This window comes from Oncorhynchus clarkii, chromosome 12, assembly GCF_045791955.1.
Source record: "Oncorhynchus clarkii lewisi isolate Uvic-CL-2024 chromosome 12, UVic_Ocla_1.0, whole genome shotgun sequence".
In the NCBI taxonomy this organism is placed as follows: domain Eukaryota; kingdom Metazoa; phylum Chordata; class Actinopteri; order Salmoniformes; family Salmonidae; genus Oncorhynchus; species Oncorhynchus clarkii.
This window is the reverse complement of record NC_092158.1, coordinates 26,078,596-26,099,484: the sequence shown is the minus strand read 5'-3', so window position 1 is coordinate 26,099,484 and position 20,889 is coordinate 26,078,596. Positions and strand designations below refer to the sequence as shown.

Genomic DNA, 20,889 nt, shown 5'->3' with positions numbered 1-20,889 from the left:
TTTTTGGTTCCAAGTTGCACTGCAGTAGTTAAAAGAGAAGCATATTGTTATGGTTTTCATAATGATTTTATGGACTTTTGGTCATTACTATATGTCTATTTTACAGTGTGTTAGTTTGTCGATTGGAAGTGTGGATACAAGCTCTGTTCTGAACCTCCCACTTCTAACCTTTCAACCCCACGCACACTCCCATGTTCCTGTGTAGCAGGTCTTTCTACTGTAGCAGAATATCAATATTCTCTCTTCATTTCTCCTTATTAGGGCCTATTCTCAAAGATCATTCTAAAATAAAGCAGTGGCTATTGCATGCCCATTTGTCCTGTAGAGATTTAGGGACATCACAAACTCAAGTAAGGACCTTGCAGATTCTTTGCTGATTTGTTCCATAAAGAAACGCAGTGGTGGCAGGGCTTCAGCAGGAGTTTGAGTAAAGGGTAAAGGCCTGTGAAATCTGGTCATCACTCAAGTCTCCAGACAAGATGAATAGGAGGAGGGTCTCTAAGCCTTTGCCACTCCCTAGACTGAGTATAAGTCTGTATCCTGGTTCACTGCTGCTAGGGTGATTCTTAGGTTCTACACATATGTGTACCCAGATCGCACACACCCCCTGCTGGGCCAGGTGAGTGGGTATGTCCGTTATGGAGCTTAGTACCTACAACCCAGCAGGCCCATGGCCTATAGTTACAGATGTCCCACTGACTAAGGCTCCAGAGAGAGCACTGACTGGGGTTTTATTGGCAGGTTCAATACACCAAGCAGGTCTGGACTGGTCTTATGATTTACACCATGTGCTGTAGTTGAGCATACCCCCCCCCCCCCCCATAGATTGAATCATTTTTCGTCTCTGTGTTTTCATAATGTTCCTTCAATTTTCGAGAGGCTGAATGTATCTCATAGGAGAAAGCATCTGAGCGAGTGAAACAGCGCCCCTCTGTCTCCATGTGTAGGCCATCTATCTGATGATGTCTGCTCCAAACCAGTATGACATTGTTGCCGCCCGTGGCATTGTATGCAAGAGAACACAGTGAGGATCTGGCCTCCCATGACAAAAAAAAAGCGAAAAAAAAATTGCCATCAGCATTGAGCTGAACTGTGAATGGTCCTGGCGCACCAAAAAAACAAAAAAAAAACACAAATGTACTAAATCAGCCATGGATGGAGATAGGGAATTGGACTTGTGGTTTTACTTAATTCTAGGATAACAAAAAATAAAAGCGTGTACTGCATGACCGAGTCATACTGTTTCATCAACATGAGAGAGAGGAGGATGGCATTGGTGAGTCAACATGTTTTTCTACTTGCACGAACACACACACACACGCACACAAATCAGAACAATGGACAGCCACATATTTAGCTTACATTGATTGGACTAGATTGTTTTTGGTGTCTTTTAGTTGTCAGTGATTTGATGACGGTGAAATGGTGCTGGAATAGTAGAGGCAGCTCCTGTTTCCTTTGCGACTTGCAGTAACTCTCTGTGGTTCTAAAGCAATTGTTATTTAGTTGTCCAACGATATCGGAAACATTCACTTGCTAATGTTACTGTACATGCAATATGCTTTGTGGTCTTCACTGGACAGAGGTTCCTATCCGGTTCTGTGATAAAACAAAGGTTTGGTTGAATTTATTCTGCTACTGTCTTATTGTCCCAGCCTTTTGGCATATATATCACAGTTGCAAGGCATATGAATTAACAGGTTATATATATATTTTCCTGGGGGGGGGGTTGTGGCTTGGCTTCCCCAGTGATTTTACCCACGCACCGTTACTGGCATATCCATTTTTTTATATTTGTATTGTGGACATCCTCCACTGTTCCTCTTTGGCCAGCTTTGGGTTTGTATTGAGCTGTCATGGGAATGTGACTTTTTACAGATGGTTAAAGCATCTGGAGGGGGAATTTAACTATGTGTTTATCAGAGTTTAGAATGGATTGGGTAGATGGATCTCTGAGTTCTAAAGAGAGGATCTTCTCTCTGGTTCCTGCTTTCTCGCTGGTTCCTGTTCTAGCTGGTGAACTATAATCATCTGTAGCCACCAAGTTGTGTGATTTTAATTTACTTCATAATGTACAAGCCAACCAACTGAATAGTACCTGTTGCAATAGATATATAATTTGAGAGTATTTATAGTATTAAAGTCTATTTCCTTATTTTTTGGCATGGTGTGTGGAATGTTGGTTTTCTGCCTGCATTGCCCAGTACTACAGTCTATCTGAAGTCTAAATTAAAATAGAACTGCACAGAAATCCATTTGACATCCCAATTCCTCAAAAGTAGTCAATAAGCTATTTAAAAATAAATATACACAGCTCAAAAAAATAAAGTGAACACTAAAATAACACATCCTAGATCTGAATGAATGAAATATTCTTATTAAATACTTTTTTTTCGGGGGGGGGAGGGGTGCTAGAGAGCGTGCTATGGAGTAGACGTGCTTTGCTAGAGCTCCGCTCCATTTTGAAACAAATTAGTATTTATCTTAACCTCTCACAACCTGTATCTTCAAACAAATATGACAAAGGGAAAAGGCACCAGAAAAGGGAGCGCTAAACAAGATCATTTGAATGAGAGACAACGAACCAATTTCAACGTCGCCAACCCACGAGGAGTTAGCTGAAGAGGCTAGCTTCCAAGAGTCCCCCACAGAGCCTACGCAAAGTGACATACTGGCTGCCATAAACTCACTAAGCAAGAAGGTGGACACAAGGTTGGCTGATATCTCAAAGAGTATTGGGACTTTGGCCGAAACTGTGAAGGCAACTCAGAGAAGGGTGCATGAGGTTGAGCAGACGACAGTCGATCACGAGGCCAGGCTACAGGACATAGAGAAACAGTGCGCAACGTTCAAAAATGACAACAAAACCCTGAAAGCCCGACTGGAAATGCTTGAGTCGCATTCAAGACGCCAGAACATCCGAATATGTGGCATCCAGGAGGACACTGAGAAAGGGAAACCCACTGAATTTGTCTCGGAGCTGATACCGGCCCTGCTGGGGAGCGAACACTTCAAAACGGCCATCCTGATCGACCGCGCACACAGATCTCAGGCAACGAAGCCGGCCAAGGGCGGGCTACCAAGGCCATTCATTGTACAGCTGCACTATCCCCAGACCAGGGAACTCATCCTCAAGCTGGCTAGTCAAAAGTTCCCCCTTAACTTCAACGGAGCCAGGGTGTCTTTCTACCCAGATCTTACCTTGGAGGTGAGGAACCAACGGAAAGAGTTTGATGAGGTACGCAACAAATGCAGGGCGGCCAACATCCGATATGGATTCCTCTTCCCAGCCCGGTTTAAGGTGACAGTCGAAGGATCAACACGTACGTTTGACAACCCAAAAGAGGCCGATCTGTTCTTGACAAGCAAGCTCCCTGGCTGAGGATACAGAACGGCTGTGTCAGCCGGCTAAATGACCAAATACAGGCCAGGAATGTGTTTGGATTTCCGGGCTATGTCTTTTCGATTAGAAGATCAGAATTTGGGACTTATGATCGGTGAGATGTTGTGGCTAATATAGCATTGTTTGGCACATCATGTTTTAGCGCCACTCACCCCCTAATGTGAGAGTTAAGTGTTATTTAATATTAGCGTATATGCGGAGCATCTATAGACGTCGGGCCCTCATACCACCCTCATGGAGTCTGTTTCTGCCCGCGAGCAGACACATGCACATTTGTGGCCTGCTGGAGGTCATTTTGCAGGGCTCTGGCAGTGCTCCTCCTGCTCCTCCTTGCACAAAGGCGGAGGTAGCGGTCCTGCTGCTGGGTTGTTGCCCTCCTACGGCCTCCTCCACGTCTCCTGATATACTGGCCTGTCTCCTGGTAGCGCCTCCATACTCTGGACACTACGCTGACAGACACAGCAAACCTTCTTGCCACAGCTCGCATTGATGTGCCATCCTGGATGAGCTGCACTACCTGAGCCACTTGTGTGGGTTATAGACTCCGTCTCATGCTACCACTAGAGTGAAAGCACCGCCAGCATTCAAAAGTGACCAAAACATCAGCCAGGAAGCATAGGAACTGAGAAGTGGTCTGTGGTCCCCACCTGCAGAACCACTCCTTTATTGGGGGTGTCTTGCTAATTGCCTATCATTTCCACCTGTTGTCTATTCCATTTACACAACAGCATGTGAAATTTATTGTCAATCAGTGTTGCTTCCTACGTGGACAGTTTGATTCCACAGAAGTGTGATTGACTTGGAGTTACATTGTGTTGTTTAAGTGTTCCCTTTATATATCCTTGCAGAAAGATTTGGTGTGGTCGATTTTGAAAACTAGTGCCCTTCTCTTACAAGGATGGTAATAAACATTTGTATTTATTATGGATCCCCATTAGCTGCTGGCAGCAGCTACTCTTCCTGGGGTCTGGCAAAATTAAGGCAGTTATACAATTTTAAATCATTACAATACATTCACAACAGATTTCACAACACATGAATTGTGTGCCCTCAGGCCCCTACTATTCTCCACTACCATATATCTACAAATACAAAATCCGTGTGTATGTGTATGTTATCGTGTGTGTATGCATGTGTCTGCTCCTATGTTTGTGTTGCTTCACAGTCCCTGCTGTGGAATAGAGTTCCATGTACTCATGGCTCTATGTAGTACTGTGAGCATCCCATAGTCTGTTCTGGACTTGGGGTCTGTGAAGAGACCTCTGGTGGCATGTCTTGTGGGGTATGCATGGGTGTCTGAGCTGTGTGCTAGTCATTTAAACAGACAGCTCGGTGCTTTCAACATGTCTCACAAATACAAGTAGTGATGAAGTCAATCTCTCCTCCACTTTGAACCAGGAGAGATTGACATGCATATTATTCATGTTTTCTCTCTGCGTACATCCAATGGCCAGCCGTGCTGCCCTGTTCTGAGCCAATTGCTATTTTCCTAAGTCCCTCTTTGTGGCACCTGACCACATGACTGAACAGTAGTCCAGGTGCCACAACTAGAGCCTGTAGGACCTGCCTTGTTGATAGTGTTGTTAAGAAGGCAGAGCAGCGCTTTATTAGGGACAGACTTCTCCACATTTTAGCTACTGTTGTGTCAATATGTTTTGACCATGACCGTTTACAATCCAGGGTAACTCCAAGCAGTTTAGTTACCTCAACTTGCTAAATTTCCACGTGATTTATCACAATATTTAGTTTAGGTTTTAGTGAATGATTTGTCCCAATTACAAAGCTTTTGGTTTTTGAAATATTTAGGACTAACCTATTCCTTGTCACCCATTCTGAACAAACTGCAGCTTTTTAAGTGTTGCAGTCATTTCAGTTGCTGACGTGTATAATGTTGAGTCGTGCTCATACATAGACACTCTGGCTTCACTCAAAGCCAGTGGCTTGTCGTTAGTAAAGATTGTAAAAATCTGTTAATATTGCCAGTGTGAGCAGGTCACCTCTAGTTGTAGCAACTACAGATTCTAGCTATATCTATTTTTGGACTTCTAAATTAATTATATATAACTTATAAATGCATCATGAGCTTAGTTCAACTGTCTTACCCCATCAGAACCCTAAATATAAACTTGTTTTATTAGAATGTTTGTAAAAACTGTATAGCCTCAACACGGTTAAAAGTATAATTTTGATATCATGGATGGTCAGCCCCTGTCATCCATAGCCCTGTCTATGAATTTGAGTGGTTACATTCCTGCCAGGTCCATCCCTCAGCTTTTTACCCCTCTGTTATTGTTTCAATGAAGCACACTAGCTTTAAATGCATGGGGGTGTGTGGGAATGTTGTACTTTGTGTGACACTGGACTGCACAACAACAAGCAGTGTGAATGGGTTGTGTTTTCCCGTTACTCTCCCATAGCCATCACCAGTTTGTCTTGACAGGCAGGATCCACACACCTGGCAACCAGATGCTCAGAGGCTTCCACGTAAGGGAACTGTGAACGTGACAATCTACTCATCACATGTGCTGTCTCACCACAGTCTTGCTTTTTTCATTACCCATTCTATAATTTTATGTAAACCAAAGAAATGATGATTTTATAAAAACTTATCTGATGTGAACGTAACTAGAGTTTCATGCCAACTACCAACGATTCATTTTCATTGTCCATTTCGCCTATGTGTTTTTCTACCCTGAGGTATCCTCTTTGATATAGTGGGACAAAATTCTGGCATTTCAATCTGCTGTTCATTCTATTCCACACTGTTTTTCCTGTGGAGAGGAAATGTCAAGTATTTCCTGAAGTCTGGTGTGTGGTGCGGGTGTCAAGGAGAGGTACGTTGAGTTCTTACTCTTCTGCTGTTACTCTGACTGGGTCATTTATTCTTTAATGAGCCATCCCTGACCTGCAAGGAACTTGTCAAGAAAGATACAGCCAGACTCATTTCTCCACTCAGATCAGTGAAGATATGTATGTGTCTGTTTTAACCTCTGACAGTGGAGTTGTTAACTGGCCTGAATTCAGCTGGCTGCCTTTCAGGTTTCACCACTTCATTCAATTCAGAGGTGCCCTCTGGGAAGGAGAGCTCTATTTTGACTGTTTCATAATATGTGTCTCCATTCTAAACATCTGTTGGTTCAGACCAAAGTCTATGGAGGAGCTAACACATCCCATCAGAGCACCTCCGTTAGGAGTTGTAACTCTGCATCACATTGGCTCTCTGCAATTTCAATCCATAGTTGATGGGGTACAAAGATGTTGAAATGCAAAAGTGTTTGACATCTGGAGTGCGATTTCCCTTTGTCACAGGAACAGGACCGTCAGAAACTGTTTTGTTGGATGCACCATGAAACAGGTGTGTGTACTTCACGCGGTCCAGTTTTAATGAGTGTTCAAACTGCCCATCTCACCACACACCTAAGCAACCAGAGATCTTTAGGAGCCTATTGATGCCTAGAATGAATTGGCCTATGGTGTCCTTTTTTAGTAGTATTCCTGTCCCTGGTACTGTGTCCCAGATAACACTGATCATGACCAAACAGTAAGACATTATTGCTTGAGAGTGTGACCTAGAACCAACCAGCAGCTCTGTTAATAGGTTATAATAAGATCTAGGTCAAGTCAGTGGTGCAGTTTGTAGAACTCTATTTTGTTGATTATGGGGTGGCTATTTGTGCAAGAATGATCAGGCTTTAATTGCCCTCGAACAATAAGATGATCCATTGGCATGGATACCATGTATGTAATTTGATAAAGAGGAAATTAGTTGCAGTACACTAGTAAGGCTGACCCCATTTAGTCTACTGGTCGATTGTTTGTTCAAAAGGCTGTTTGTCGACTGGTATTTATTTTGTCGAGCCATAAGCAAAACATATATCATGGTGTACGATACACCTGTCTGAGTTGACTGATCCATTGTGGAGGCTGTGGGTATTGCACAGTCCATCAGTCTAAGACATGTGCTACTGAAATGATATATGGTTATATTATGTAAGAACAATGGTTCAACACAATTAAAATGACATTATTTTATAACAATTGTGTTTTCTCCAGCTTTTGATAGTGGTCGCTGTCCGCGGTCCTGAAAAACATTGCGCTGTTGAATTGGCGCCTTTTCCTAGACCATGTTGCTGTTTGCATAATAGCAAAGTTAACCAGCATATTGGCGTTGAGAACAATGTGGTGGAGGCAGCGTCAGATTTAGGAGACGAGAAAACAGCCCTTAATTGTCTAAGAAAAGTGAGGGGGGGAAACCCCAACTTAATTAGGTCTAGGATATTGATTTATGAGTGTTAAATGTGCTCGGCTTTATAAGTCATCCTTATATCTACGGCCATAAGACCGATCCAGGTTCTGTTGCCTGTTTTGAGTGTTTGTTTTTATAGCCCTCTGATTCCGTGAGCACCTGATTCTGTGAGCCCTAAGCCTCACGCAACCACATGTCTGATAAACAATTTCACAAATTCGGCTGTTTTAATCTTTGCAATGCTGTAATAAATGATGTATCCTTTTTTTCCTTTAGACCAGCCTCTCTGGTATTATTTATCATTTATTTGCTGTTTACACTCTTCCAAATTGTCTGAAATTATATTTAAAATAATAAGCCTCTTTTTTCATTGATCTTCCTATCGTTATTATTATTATCATTATAATAATACGCAATGTCATTATCATTAGTAAGCTTAGTATAGCAGCCTTGTATACCATCATTGATCTACAGTCGTGGTCAAAAGTTTTGAGAATTACACAAATATTAATTTTCAGTCTGCTGCCTCAGTTTGAATGATGGCAATTTGCAAATAGTCCAGAATGTTATGAAGAGTGATCAGATTAATTGCAAAGTCCCTCTTTCCCATGCAAATGAACTGAATCCCCCCCCCAAAATGTCCACTGCATTTCAGCAATCCCACAAAAGGACCAGCTGACATCATGTCATGTCATGCTGATTGAGTTGGACTGGAAGCTTCAAAAGGAGGGTGGTGCTTGGAATCATTGTTCTTCCTCTGTCAACCATGGTTACCTGGAAGGAGACACGTGCCGTCATCATTGCTTTGCAGAAAAAGGCAAGGATATTGCTGCCAGTAAGATTGCACCTAGATCAACCATTTATCGGATCATCAAGAACTTCAAGGAGAGCGGTTCAATTGTTGTGAAGAAGGCTTCAGGGCGCCCAGGAAAGTCAAGCAAGGGCCAGGACTGTCTCCTAAAGATGATTCAGCTGTGGGATTGGGGCCCCACCAGTAATGCACAGTGAGGCAAATACTTTTGGAGGATAGCCTGGTGTTCAGAAGGGCAGCAAAGAAGCCACTTCTCTCCAGGAAAAACATCCGGGACAGACTGATATTCTGCAAAAGGTACAGGGATTGGGCTGCTGAGGGCTGGGGTAAAGTCATTTTATCAGATGAATCCCCTTTCCAATTGTTTGGGGTATCCAGAAAAAGCTTGTCCGGAGAAGACAAGGTGAGCGCTACCATCAGTCCTGTGTCATGCCAACAGTAAAGCATCCTGAGACCATTCATGTGTGGGTTGCTTCTCAGCCAAGGGAGTGGGCTCACACAATTTTGCCTAAGAACACAGCCATGAATAAAGAATGGTACCAATGCATCCTCCGAGAGCAACTTCTCCCAACCATCTAGGAACAGTTTGGTGACCAACAATGCCTTTTCCAGCATGATGGAGCACCTTGCCATAAGGCAAAAGGGATAACTAAGTGGCTCGGGGAACAAAAAACATCTATTTTGAGTCCATGGCCAGGAAAATCCCCAGACCTTAATCCCATTGAGAACTTGTTGTCAATCCTCAAGACAAGGGTGTACAAACAGAACCCCACAAATTCTGACAAACTCCAAGCATTGATTATGCAAGAATGGGCTGCCATCAGTCAGGATGTGGCCCAGAAGTTGATTGACAGCATGCCAGGGCGAATTGCAGAGGTCTTGAAAAAGAAGGGTCAACACTGCAAATATTGGCTCTTTGCATCAACTTCATGCTATTGTCAATAAAAGCCTTTGACACCTATGAAATGCTTGTAACTATACTTCAGTATTCCATAGTAACATCTGACAAAAATATCTAGACACTGAAGCAGCAAACTTTGTGGAAATTAAGATTTGTGTCATTCTCTCAACTTTTGGCCATGACTGTATAGGCCTAAGAGCTCATCCTGTTTAGTCTTAGTAGCTTAACTAATTTAGGTCTATATTTAAATACTTATATAGGCTACTGTATCAATCAATCATTTATTTGTTCATGTCATCACACAACATACGAGTCAATCATGATTTCAAATGCAATCAAGCTTTGTTTTTTTTTAAAGAACAAAGTGACCATTTGAATAATTAGCGTAAACAATAAATAGGCCTAAACCGCTCCTTTTTGGAAATTGCATTCATGAGTAAATGTGACTGTTTTAATTCTTTGCTGTAATAAAGGCTTAGCAAAAAAACTTTAGAGTAGACTTTCTGGTGCGTTCATTTAGTGTTTACATTGTTCCAAACGGTCAGAAAAATTGTAATCTTGTTTGGCGCACACAATATGCACGCAGCTCTTGCTCCTTACATTATTTTTCTTGATCTCCCAGTATTTTTCACAACTAGTCAAATGTATTGACCAGTAAACGTTCCCCTGTTTCGAGTTTATTTGCCATGTCCTCTGAACACCGTAACACATGTGACATCAAAATGGATGCAGAGTTTGTTATAACAAATGTATTAATTTGATTATGATATACTATAGGTCGAGCCATATTGGTCAACCAGCTACACGAGGTAGTCACCTGGAATGCGTTTAACAGGTGTACCTTGTTAAAACGTCATTTGTGGAATTTCCTTCTTAATGTGTTTGAGCCAATCAGTTGTGTCAAGGTAGGGGTGGTATACAGAAGAGAGCCCTATTTGGTAAAATACCAAGTTCATATTATGGCACGAACAGCTCAAATAAGCAAAGAGAAACAACAGGCCATCATTACTTTAAGACATGAAGGTCAGTCAATACGGAAAATGTCAAGAACTTTAAAAGTTTCTTCAAGTACAGTCGTAAAAACCATCAAGCACTATGATGGAACTGGCCCTCATGAGGACCGCCACAGGAATGGAAGACCCAGACTTACCTCTTCTGCAGAGGATAAGTTCATTAGAGCTACCAGCCTCAGAAATTGCAGCCCAAATAAATGCTTCACAGAGTTCAAGAAACAAACACATCTCAACATCAACTGTTCAGAGGAGACTGCGTGAATCAGGCCTTCATGGTCAAATTTTTGTAAAGAAACCACTACTAAAGGACAACAACAATAATAATAATAATAATAATAATAATAATAATAATAATAATAATAATAATAATAATAATAATAAGAGACTTGCTTGGGCCAAGAAACACAAGCAATGGACATTAGACCAGTGGAAATCTATCATTTGGTCTGAGTCAAAATGTGAATCAGGGGAGAAGGGCCTTGGTCAGAGAGGTGACCAGGAACCCAATAGTAACTCTGACAGAGCTCCATAGTTCCACTGTGGAGATGAAGAACCTTCCAGAAGGACAACCGTCTCTACAGCACTCCACCAATCAGGCCTTTATGTTAGAGTGGCCAGACAGCCACTCCTCAGTAAAAGGTGGTAAACAGCCCGCTTTGAGTTTGCCAAAATGCACCTGAAGACTCAGACCATGAGAAACCAAGATTGAACTCTTTGGTCTAAATGCCAAGCGTCACGTCTGGAGGAAACATGGCACCATCCCTACGGTGAAGCATGGTGGAGGCAGCATCATGCTGTGGGGATGTTTTTCAGCTGCAGTGACTGGGAGACTAGTCAGGATTGAGGCAAAGATGAGCGGAGCCAAGTTCAGAGATCCTTGATGAAAACCTGCTCCAGAGTGCTCAGGACCTCAGACTGGAGCGAAGGTTCACTTTCCAACAGGATGACCTTAATTACACAGCCAAGACAACACAGGAGTGGCTTCAGGACAAATCTCTGAATGTCCTTGAGTGGCCCAGCCAGCGCCTGGACTTGAACCCGATAAAACATCTCTGGAGAGACATGAAAATAGCTGTGCAGCAACGCTCCCCATCCAACCTTACGTAGGTTGAGAGGATTGGCAGAGAAGAATGGGAGCAACATCCCAAATACAGGTGTGCCAAGCTTGTAGCGTCATACCCAAGAAGACTCGAGGCTGAAAAAGTTGCAGAAGGTGCTTCAAGAAAGTACTGAGTAAAGGGTCTGAATTCTTAAGTAAATGTGGTATTTGTCTTTTTTATTTTTAATAAATTAGCAAAAATGATGGGGTATTGTGTGTAGATTGTGGGAATAATGTAATCGATTTTAGAATAAGGCTGGAACCTAAAAATGTGGAAAAGTCAAGGGGTCTGAATACTTTTCGATGGCACTGTATGGGTGTCTGAGCAGAATGTCTGCATAATAAAGTAGCAATCTGACATTTTCATCACAGTAATATCTCAATCAGCATGCATGTTGTTAGTTCTTTACAAATAAGGGCAAGGCGTGCTGGTCAGTTTTTATCCAGCTGCAGCTTTACTAGATCTTTCTTTGCTGCACTTGAACATATTACGGGACAGTAATCAAAATCAGAGCCTGAACAACTAGTGCAGTTGATTTTTGTGTCAAACACTTTTTAAAACAGACATACCCCTTTCCATCTTCACAACAACTTTGTCATTAAGACTTAATCATGATAACTGACCATCCAATGTTACTACTAGGAGTTCAGCTTCCTCAACTTGTTCAATGGTCACACCCTTTATGCACATCTCCAGTTGAGGTTTAGGTCTTAGAGAATGTTTTGAACCAAATACAATGCTTTAAGATGTATTTAACACCTGTTTGTTTGTCACCCATTCACATACTGACCAAATAGAGAGAATTGTGTTTGACCAAACACAATGCTATCAGCTTACCAAGAACAGGCAACAAACTGATTAAGTGACTTAGAGCCAGCAAAAGGTGCTTTACTATTTTTAGCCAGTGGAATGACTTTAGCTTCCTTCCACGCCTGTTGACACACACACTCCTTTAGGCTTTGGTTAAATATATAGCAAATAGGGGTGGCAATACATTCTGCTACCATACTCAAGAGTTTCCCCATCAAGATTGGCTATACCTGGTGGCTTATCATTATTGATGGATAACAAAACCAAAATCCTTCTTCTTATTAGATCTTTTATAAAATAAATACGATGGTTCAATGTTGTCATTCCACTTTACTAGTGAAGTAGTAATTGAAATGATTGCCAATATCGAAAGGTTTTGTTATAAATAACCCTCAACTTTCCCATTTGTGTTTTATGTAACTTCTTAATGTGGTAATTTATTCTTATTTTTGTTAAGTTTTAAAGTATGTCAACCAAATCAGCTGAGAAGCTTGACATGTTTGTCACCTCTTTTGCATAATTTCTTTAAACCAAACTATTTCAATTCATCCATCCAGGAGCCTTTAATAGCTCTAACAGCCATTTCCTAACAGGTGCATGCTTGTCAACAATTGGCATGAATCATTTTACAAATACTTCCAATGCTGTATCTGGATTCACTTCCTGATCCACATCAAACCAACATTTTGTGCCGAATACAGCAGATGTACTGTGAAATGCTTACTTACAAGCCCTTAAACAACAATGCAGTTTTATAGAGTTCAGAAAATATTTACTAAATAAAAATATATAAATAAAATAACAATAATAACTCGGTACAGAGGGTACCTGTACTGAGTCGATGTGCAGGGGTACAGGTTAGTCGTCAAGGTCATTTGTACATGTATTTTGGGGGTAAAGGGACTATGCATAGATAATAAACAGCAAGTAGTGGCAGTGGAAAAACATTTATTTTTTTGGGCTCAACAACCATATTTTATTTTTATGTAACTTCTATTTAACTATGCAAGTCAGTTAAGAACAAATTCTTATTTACAATGACGGCCTACCGGGGAACAGTGGGTTAACTGCCTTGTTCAGGGTCAGAACAACAGATTTGTATTTTGGGATTCAATCCAGCAACCTTTCGGTTACTGGCCCAACGTTCTAACCACTAGACTACCTGCCGCCCCTAATTAGGTGCAGTAAACTGTGTTGTTTTACAGGGTCAGCCATAGTAGTACGGTTCCCCTAGAGCAAATTAGGGTTATGTGCCTTGCTCAAGGGCACATTGACACATTTACATCTTCAACCGAAGAGTCCCGTGTTTGAGCCTCACCACCATTGGATGGTTTGCATATAGGTTGCATACCAAACCCTCCCTCATAGGCTGGAAGCTGTTAGCAGATGGTACACATTTTCCTCCAACACAGTTGTCACTGACAAGGCTTCACCTCTGGGGTTTAAGATATTGAGATGTTAACACCCACTAATGTCCATTGCTCTCACAGCCTGTTGTGTCGCATAACCAGTTTCTGAATGGACTCCTCAATGAATGTTTGGATCACATTAGATTATGTAATGGATGATCTGGGCCCGGGACCAGCTGCTGGCCTTTCTGTTCTCCTCTCTTCCCCAGAGCTGCCAGTGTGTTTCCTGGCCTGTTTGGGAGTTGTGTGTCCCCAGCTGTGGCTGTTGGGCCAGCGCTGCCCTCAGGTCACCACGGTTCTGACTGGGACCTGCCTGTCACACAGGGACCAGCCTGTGTATGTGTGCTGGGTGCTGTGTCCAGATGGCAGGCCCCTCCTCTCAACATGGTGAGCAGGAAGCTACTGTAGCTCTGGTTACAGGACTGCCATACTGCACTGTGCCCACTGGCAGTCCTCTTGTAAGCTCTCTGTGTGAAGACGATGGGTCAGGAGGTGCTCCCTCCATGGACTCTGGAAGCTTCTCAATTAGATAACATTGTACGTTGTTCACTTGGGAACAGTTGAAGGCTATTGATTACTGTCACTGATTTAAATCCACTGTAGGTACCAGGATTCAATGAACATAGCAGTTGTGCCCTTTGTGTTGATGTAAGAGTAAAAAGCAATGTGAATTTTCTTCAGTGGCTGGATCCACTGTGTCAGTTGTTTACATTGCAGGCTACTCTAACGCTGCTCAGACAGAGTCAACCCAAGCATCAAATTACAGTTGAGTGCTAGCTCTTATTCTGTGCAGTCTTCTAGATTTTAAATGGAAGGAGACTGTGGTGTAGGAGCTGGAACAATGCTCTTGATCAAAGGTCCTACTGTGTGTAAGCATAAGAGCTCATGACTGTGTGAGCTGTGGAAGGATTACATAAAGATGATAGATATTTCTTTCCTTACGCCAGACAGACCTAGTTTCCGTTAGACAGATTTGTGTATATTATGGGTGTGGCTTTGCATGTGGTGTCAAGTGTACCTGCTTCAGTGTGCATCCTGCTGGTGTTCTGAAGTCACTGACTGACTGAAACATGAAACGTTCATTGAATAGTCAAAAAGGAGCACATAAAAGTATCATTAACTGTATGAAAAAAAACCACATTTCATGCTAATAGTGTATGGTTGCTAAAGAACAGTGTCATGTTTTCATGTGATTGACTGGGCCAAAGGGCATTGAACTGCAAAGGCAATGGGCTTTTTGAAAATCCAGAGAATAAAGGTGGATTTAGCATTTTATCTTTTGCCAGCTTGATGGTATCGAAGTGCGTACATGCACTGACATGAATGTACTGTGACTCAAATACTAAATCCCTACCTTAGCAGGTTTATGTGTGGACAAAGGCGACATCCAGAATAATTTGTAGTTCTCACAAAGTGGAATATGGCTTCTGTTTGTGATCATCTTATTACAGGTTTGTTAGCATACCAGTAGCTTACTTTGACCATCTTGGCAGATGTTTAAATGATTTAAGGCGTAGCTATCAGTTAGTCTGGCTACCTGGTCCTTACTTAGTAGTTCCAGTCTGTGCTCCCTATCAGTACTCTGTATCAGTGTGCCGTTCTCTTAGTTTGTTCACTGTTGCTACACTTTCTAAACTGTTCAAACACAATATAAATACTGAGTTGCTTGAATAACACACAAAAATATAATGAATTTGACATTAATTTTCAGAATATTGTTTTACAAGAGCATGTTTGTGTTTTATGGGATTATGAGAAGGCTAAGTAATTTTGGAATGGAAGTGTCTGACAAGATGAGGCCTGCCCCCTGTCTATACAACTAAGACATACATACTTCTCAGACTGACATTCCTCTCTCACTCTGTGGTACACCAGGACACCTGGTGATAATGTGTGTACATGTGTAAATGCGTTGGACTCCAGACAACTCCAATAATGTTGGATTTTATTTTATTTAACCAGGTAGGCCAGTAGAGAACAAGTTCTCATTTACAACTGCGACCTGGCCAAGATAAAGCAAAGCGGTGCGACACAAACAACAACACAGAGTTACACATGGAATAAACAAACATACAGTCTATAATACAGTAGAAAAGTCGATATACAGTGTGTGCAAATGAAGTAAGATTAGGGAGGTAAGGCAATAAATAGGCCATAGTGGCGCAATTTACAATTTAGCAATTAAACACGAGTGATGGATGTGCAGAAGATAAATGTGCAAGGAGAGATACTGGGGTGCAAAGGAGTTTGGTGGGCTATTCAAATGGGATATGTACAGGTGCAATAATCTATAAGATGGTCTGACAGCTGATGCTTAAAGTTAGTGAGGGAGATATAAGACTCCAGCTATAGTGATTTTATTTTTTTATTTTTTTGCAATTCAATCCAGTCATTGGCAGCAGAGAACTGGAAGGAAAGGCGACCAAAGCAGTAGTTGGCTTTGGGGATGACCAGTGAAATATACCTGCTGGAGCGTGTGCTACGGGTGGGTGCTGCTATGGTGACCAGTGAGCTGAGATGAGGCAGGGCTTTACCTAGCAAAGACTTATAGATGACCTGGAGCCAGTGGGTTTGACGAAGAATATGTAGCGAGGACCAGCCGACTAGAGCATACAGGTCACAGTGGTGGGTAGTATATGGGGCTTTGGTGACAAGACAGATGGCACTGTGATAGACTACATCCAGTTTGCTGAGTAGTGTTGGATTCTATTTTTCAATGACATCGCCAAAGTCAAGGATCGATAGTTAGTTTTGAGGGTATGTTTGGCAGCATGAGTGAAGGATGCTTTGTTGCAAAATAGGAAGCTGATTGGAGATGCTTAATGTGAGTCTGGAGAGTTTACAGTCTAACCAGACACCTAGGTATTTGTAGTTGTCCACATATTCTAAGTCAGAACTGTCCAGAGTAGTGATGCTAGTCGGATGGGCAGGTGAGTGTAGCGATCGGTTGAAGAGCATGCATTTAGTTTTACTTGCATTTAAGAGCAGTTGGAGGCCACGGAAGGAGAGTTGTATGGCATTAAAGCTCGTCTGGAGGTTAGTTAACAGTGTCCAAAGAAGGGCCAGATGTATACAGAATGCGTAGACGTGGATCAGAGAATCACCAGCAGCAAGAGTGACATCATTGATATATACAGAGAATAGAGTCGGCCCGAGAATTGAACACTGTGGTACCCCCATAGAGACTGCCAGAGGTCCGGACAACAGGCCCTCTGATTTAACACACTGAATTCTGTCTGAGAAGTAGTTGGTGAACCAGGCGAGGCAGTCATTTGATAAGCCAAGGCTACTGAGTCTGCCGATAAGAATGCGGTGATTGACAGAGTCGAAAGCCTTGGCCAGGTTAATGAAGACTGCTGCACAGTACTGTCTTTTATTGATGGCGGTTATGATATCGTTTCGGACCCTTGAGCGTGGCTGAGGTGCACCCATGATCAGCTCGGAAACCAGATAGCATAGTGGAGAAGGTACGGTGGGATTCAAAATGGTCGGTGATCTGTTTGTTAACTTGGCGTTTGAAGATTTTAGAAAGGCAGGTCAGGATGGATATACTGTAGGTCTGTAACAGTTTGGGTCTGGAGTGTCTCCCCCTTTTTGAAGAGGGGGATGACCGCGGCAGCGTTCCAATCTTTGGGGATCTCAGACGATACGAAAGAGAGGTTAAACAGGCTAGTAATAGGGGTTGCAACAATTGCAACTGATAATTTTAGGAAGAGAGGGTCCAGATTGTCTATCCCAGCTGATTTGAAGGTGTCCAGATTTTGCAGCTCTTTCAGAACATCAGCTATCTGGATTTGGGTGAAGGAGAAATGGGGAGGCTTGGGCAAGTTGCTGTGAGGGGTGTAGAGCTGTTGTCCGAGGTAGGGGTAGCCAGGTGGAAAGCATGGCCAGCCGTAGAAAAATGCTTATTGAAATTCTCAATTATCGTAGATTTATCGGCGGTGACGGTTTCCTCAAATCAAAGTTTATTCGTCACGTGCGCCGAATACAACAGGTGTTCACCTTACAGTGAAATGCTTACTTACAGGCCCTAACCAAAAGTGCAAAAAAGGTATTAGGTGAACAATAGGTAAGTAAAGAAATAAAACAACAGTAAAAAGACAGGCTATGAAAGTAGTGAGGCTACATGCAGACACCGGTTAGTCAGGCTGATTGAGGTGGTATGTACATGTAGATATGGTTAAAGTGACTATGCATATATGATGATCAGAGAGTAGCAGTAGTGTAAAAGAGGGGTTGTGGTTGGCGGGACACAATGCAGATAGCCCGGTTAGCCAATGTGCGGAAGCACTGGTCGGTCGGTCCAATTGAGGTAGTATGTACATGAATGCATAGTTAAAGTGACTATTCATAAACCGACAGTAGCAGCAGCATAAAAAGAGGGGTTGGGGGGAGGCACACAATGAAAATAGTCCGGGAAGCTATTTGATGGCCTGTTCAGGAGTCTTATGGCTTGGGGGTAAAACTTGTTGAGAAGCATTTTTGTCCTAGACTTGGCACTCCGGTACCGCTTGCCATGCGGTAGTAGAGAGAATAGTTTATGACTGGTGTGGCTAGGGTCTTTGACAATTTTTAGGGCCTTTCTCTGACACCGCCTGGTGTAGAGGTACTGGATGGCAGGCAGCTTAGCCCCGGTGGTGTACTGGGCCGTACTCACTACCATCTGTAGTGCCTTGTGGTCGGAGGCTGAGCAATTGCCGTACCAGGCAGTGATGTAACCAGTCAGGATGCTCTCGATGTTGCAGCTGTAGAACCTTTTGAGGATCTCAGGACCCATGCCAAATCGTTTTTGTTTCCTGAAGGGGGAATAGGCTTTGTCGTGCCCTCTTCACGACTGTCTTGGTGTGTTTGGACCATTCTAGTTTGTTGTTGATGTGGACACTAAGGAACTTGTAGCTCTCAACCTGCTCCACTACAGCCCCATCAACGAGAATGGGGGCGTTCTCTATCCTCCTTTTCCTGTAGTCCACAATCATCTCCTAGCCTCAGTGCAGTGGGTAGCTGGGAGGAGGTGCTCTTATTCTCCATGGACTTTACAGTGTCCTTTAACTTTTTGGAGTTTGCTACAGGATGCAAATTTCTGTTTGAAAAAGCTATTCTTTGCTTTCCTAATTGCCTGTGTATATTGGTTCCTAACTTCCCTGAAAAGTTGCATATCACAGGGGCTGTTTGATGCTAATGCAGTATGCTACAGGATGTTTTGGTGCTGGTCAAGGGCAGTCAGGTCTGGAGTGAACCATCTGTTCTTAGTTCATTTTTTTTTTTTATGGGGCATGCTTATTAAAGATGGTGAGGAAAGCACTTTTAAAGAATAACCAGGCATCCACTACTGACGGAATGTCAGTATCCTTCCAGGATACCCGGGCCAGGTCGTTTTAGAAAGGCCTGCTCGTGAAGTGTTTTAGGGAGCATTTGACAGTGATGAGGGGTGGTCGTTTGACTGCTGACCCATAGCGGACGCAGGCAATGAGGCAGTGATCGCTGGGATCCTGGTTGAAAACAGCAGAGGTGTATTTAGAGGGCAGGTTGGTCAGGATGAAATCTATGAGGGTGCCCGTGTTTATGGATTTATGGTTGTATCTGGTAGGTTCCATGATAATTTGTGTGAGATTGAGGGCGTCTTGCTTAGATTGTAGGATGGCCGGGGTGTTAAGCATATCCCAGTTCAGGTCACCTAACAGTACGAACTCTAAAGATAGATTGGGGGGGCGATTAATTCACATATGGTGTCCAGGGCACAGCTGGGGGCTGAGGGGGGTGTATAACAAGCGGGAACAGTGAGATTTATTTATTTTAAAGGTGGATTTTTAAAAGTAGACGCTCAAACTGTTTTGGCACAGAGGTGGAAAGCATTACATAACTCTGCAGGCTGTTTCTGCAGTAAATTGCAACTCCACCCACTTTGGCAGTTCTATCTTGGCGAAAATGTTCTACTTGGGGATGGAAATTTCAATTTTTGGTGGCCTTCCTAAGCCTGGAATTCAGACACGGCTAGAACATCAGGGTTGGCGGAGTGTACTAAAGCAGTGGAGAAAAACAAACTTAGGGAGGAGGCTTCTGATGTTAACATGCATGAAACCAAGGCTTTTACAGAAGTCAACAATTGATAGCTCCTGGGGAATAGGAGTGGAACTGGAGGCTACGGGGCCTGGGTTATCCTCTACATCACCAGAGGAACGGAGGCGAAGTGGGATAAGGGTACGGCTAAAGGCTATAAGAACTGGTCGTCAAGTGCGCTGTGGACAGAATAAAATTGAGCAGATTTCTGGGCATGGTAGAATAGATAGAAGGCATAATGTACAGTATGGTAGAATGTGAGTACAGTGGAGATTAACCTATGCGTTGGGTGACAATGAGAGAGGTTTCGTCTCTGGGGGCATCAGAGACCTAGGTGAGGTCTCCGCATGTGTGTGGGGTGGGACGAAAGAGCTATCTAAGGCATTTTAAGCCTGTGTGTACTGTGTACTGTGTAATGTGTGTACTGAACAAAATATAAAAACAACATGTAAAGTGTTGGTCCCATGTGTCATGAAATGAAAGATCCCACCATTTTTCCATACGCACAAGAAGCTTATTCTTCTCAAATTTTGTGCAGAAATGTGCTTACAACCCTGTTAGTGAGCATTTCTCCATTGCCAAGATATGCCACACCTTGATTAAACCGCATGATCATTACACAGGTGCACCTTGTGCAGTTTGTCACCAACACAATGCCACAGATGTCTCAAGTTTTGAGGGAGTTTCCCCCCCCCCCAATATACAGCAACTTCGCACAGCCATTGAAGAGGAGTGGGGACAACATTCCACAGGCCACAATCAACAGCCTGATCAACTCTATGCGAAGGAGTTGAGTTGTGCTGCATGAGGCAAGGGGTGGTCACACCAGATACTGACTGGTTTTCTGATCCACGGCCATATCATTTTTTTTAAAGGTATCTGACCAAGAGATGCAGATCTGTATTCCCTGTCATGTGAAATCCATAAATTAGGGCCTAATGAATTTATTTCAATTGACTGATTTCCTCATATGAACTGTAACTCATTGAAATCTTTGAAATTGTTCTGTTTTCATATGTTTGTTCTCTGTGTGTGAACACCTTCATAATATTGAGTTGCAGGCGATGCTAGGCTGTCACAGTCAACATTCAACATTAGTACAGACGCTGGGATTAGATGGGCGGGGCTCCACGGCTAAT

At 42.8% G+C, this 20,889-nt stretch overlaps 1 pseudogene; it reads left to right on the top strand.

Annotated features, from left to right (window-relative positions):
- The window catches only part of LOC139422422 (unconventional myosin-XVIIIa-like), a 92,680-nt pseudogene that overhangs the window by 1,555 nt on the left and 70,236 nt on the right, over positions 1-20,889 (top strand).